General features: G+C 39.2%; 1 pseudogene; it reads left to right on the plus strand.

The window, feature by feature from the left end:
• Nucleotides 1-936: 936 nt before the first annotated feature.
• Nucleotides 937-3292, plus strand: LOC149238760 (phytochrome pseudogene; annotated as a pseudogene).
• Nucleotides 3293-3535: the final 243 nt, after the last annotated feature.

Below are 3535 nucleotides of genomic sequence, written 5' to 3' on the forward strand. Positions count from 1 at the left end.
CTCATATTAAACACCCTCTAACAGTTCCATGGCATATTAACATGCATGTTACCTTGCAGGTCTGCCTTCCCTGCTAGTAGAAAGTCTTGAGCAACAACAATCACGATTTCCATGAAAAATGGCAAGGAGAATTGAAGTTCTGGAAGGTGCATTGAGGCTTTGTTGAGAATTAAAGTTGGTATCCTTTTCAGTTTATATATCTTTCTTTTTAGATCTGGCTTATCTCTTTAGATTTAGCCTAGGAGATCTAGAGCCTCGTTGGACATTAAGCTTGTGCAAAGGTTTTGTTTGCCATTAAAGCTTTATTATAAAAAAAATTCATGAACATCTGTTTATCTAATAAGCATTAAGAAAAATTAATACTTGTATGTTTGTTTTTCAAATGTCTAACAAAATTATCTTTTGGTAGACTCAACCTTTTATTTAATTCCCTTGATAAAAAAAGAAGAGCATTTCATTTAATTTTCATTAACATTTCATGGATTTGTTTCTTTCAAATATTAAAATGGTTTATTTCCCTCCATTTGAAAGTTTTGTCCAAATATCAAAATGGTTTATTTCCCTAGATTTGAAAGGTTTGTCCATGAGGAAGAAGGAGAAGGAAGGGCACATTTGGAAGAATCGAGGGTCGATGCCACTTTTGGCTAAGCATGCTCGCCATATTTTAGATCTATTCTCTAGGAGGCGAAGAAAGACAACATTGTGAACCCAAAGCCAAGCTTTCTTACTCTGCAAGTCTAGGACTAATGCCAGCCCTTGGCGCCTTCTCTCTCACGCATTTGTTCGTGTTATCACATATAATTTTTTGTTAAAAATGATTTATATGGGCAAATTTTGCTGGTGTTTAAGGCGGCAAGAGCTCCAGGCATTCCTATGTTTGAAATTTTCTTAACAAAAGTCATAAATATAAGGAGCAGGTGGTCTACTTGCAACAGAATGGACAATCTGTAGATGTTTCCTTTTCATTATCACTTAAAGCTACTAAAGACTCAGATACTGACACACAGAAAAATGATGATGCAGATGTGGGAGATGAGGGATTGAGACAAGTTCTTAAATTTCTTAAAGCTGGGATGCCTGGCCTAAAATTCAAGGTGTTGAAAGTTGTGACTCCAGAACAGATAACAAGGATTTAGAGATTGTTCCATCAGTTGCAGTTAGTGCATATCTGCAGCAAATACAAAGGAGCAAGCTTATTCATCCATTTGGGTGCATGGTTGCAGTGAATGAGAAGACTTTTGAAGTGATTGCTTACAGTGAAAATCCCCCAGATATGTTTCAAGTGTCAACTCATGCAGTTCCCAGCATGGAGGACCAGCAAATTCTTTGTATTGGCAGTGATGCAAGGACCTTGTTCACTCCTTCAAGCACCATGGCATTGCAGAAGGCTGCCAAATTTGAAGAACTCAATCTTCTGAATCCTGTTTTGGTCCATTCCAAGAGTTTTGGTAAGCTCTTCTATGCTATAATCCATAGAATTGATAGATTTTGAGCCTATTGGGACTTTGGATGTTTTCACCTCTACAATGAGAGCATTACAATCCTATAATATTGCTGCAAAAGGCGATATCACGGTTGGAAATCGATTCCTGGTGGAAATATTAGGCTATTGTGTGACATGATTGTACAAGAGGTGTGTGACCTTATAGGCTATGATCGTGTTATGTCTTATAAATTCATGGTGAGGTGATATCGAGGATTAGAAGATATGATTTAGAACCTTATTTGGGTCTTCACTACCCTGCAACTCATGTCCTTCAGGTTTCAAGATTTTTTTTTATGAGGAACAGAGTAAGAATGATTTGTGATTGCTATACACAACCTGTAACAGTGATTCAGGACAAGAGATTGCCTAGAGACCTAAGTTTCTGTGGATCTACATTGATAGCACCTCATGGTTGCCATGCTCAATACATGGCCAACATGGGTTCTATAGCATCTCTAGTAATGGTTGTAGTAATCAATGAGAAGGAATTGGATGGAGGTAGCGAGGGGCAGATGCAGCAGAAAGGAAGAAGGCTTTGGGGACTGGTGGTTTGTCATCACACTAGTCCACATTATGTTCCATTTCCTTTGAGGTATGCCTGTGAGTTCTTAATGCAAGTTTTTGGAATTTAGCTAAACAAGGAAGTTGAATTGGCTGCTCAGATGAGAGAAAAGTGAATTATGCGCACTCAAGCATTGCTCTGCGACATGCTGCTTCGCAACACACCCTTAGGAATTGTCACTTGGAAGCCCAACATCATGGATCTTGTTAGATGTGATGGTGCTGCCCTTTATTATGAAGAAAAATTTTGGCTTCTGGGGGTAACTCCTACTGAGGCTCAGATCCAAGATATTGTTGCATGGTTGTCTGAGCATCACATGGATTCCACAGGTTTGAGCATAGATAGTCTTGTTTATGCAGGCTATCTCGGAGCGGGATCATTAGGGAATGCAGTTTGTGGAATTGCCGCAATGAGAATTAATTCAAAAGACTTTTGTTTTGGTTCAGATCCCATACTACAAAAGAAATCAAATGGGGAGGTGCCAAACATGACTTGCAGGACAGAGACGATGGTAAGAAAATGCATCCACGATCTTCGTTTGATGCATTCCTTGAAATGTAAAAAATGAGGAGTTTTCCTTGGGAGGATGTTGAGATGGATGCCATCCATTCATTGCAGTTAATACTGTGAGGTTCCTGCAAAGAAACTGATGAAAGTAGCAAAAATATCTCGATAAATAGGTAACTCACTGATTTGAAACTTCAGGAAATGGATGAATTGAATGCAGTGAAAAATGAGATGGTGAGACTGATTGAAACAACAAAGACTCCAATCTTGGCAGTCGATGCTTATGGAGTAGTAAATGGATGGAATAGAAAAAGTTGTCAAACTTATAGGGTTGTCAGTGGAAGAGGTCCTGGGGGAGCCTCTAATCAATATCGTCAAGGAAACTTCAGCTGAGAACGATGCTACATTTGGCTTTGCAAGGAGTTGAAAAGCAAAATGTTCAAATTGAGCTAAAAAGACATGGCTCAGAGGAGGAAAAAGGTCCAGTAGTTTTACTCGTTAATACTTGCTCGAGCAAGGACCTGAAGGAGAATGTTGTGGGAGTGTGCTTTGTTGCCCAAGATGTGACCGCATAGAAGATCGTTATGGGAAAGTTCACTCATATTCAAGGTGACTACATGACAATAGTTCAGAATCCAAGTCCCCTAATTCCTCCCATATTTGGAAGAGATGAATGTGGATGGTGTTCTGAGTGGACTTTTCCCTGGAGACAAAGAGGCTCTAATTCTCACTTTTAAAGCTGCCAAAGTTTTGGATTGCATTTTTTATGAGAAGAGTTTCAAGGCATACAATCCATAGCTCTAGATTTGAAGGGCATAAATATATCAGTCAAAATGACAGCTGGTTAAATAGGTGGCATAATTTCCCTCATTAAAGGAACCCTTGGCAGCAAAAGGAGCACCATTAAGAAGGCTAGTTGCAGGTTGATCTACTGAGTAAGAAGGATTTTTATTGAAGGCGACATGGCTTCCCAAGGGTAT

The sequence above is a fragment of the Pinus tabuliformis genome, chromosome 8, assembly GCF_031772625.1.
Source record: "Pinus tabuliformis cultivar Carrire ecotype Pingquan chromosome 8, CPIR1, whole genome shotgun sequence".
NCBI classification, from domain to species: Eukaryota; Viridiplantae; Streptophyta; class Pinopsida; order Pinales; family Pinaceae; genus Pinus; species Pinus tabuliformis.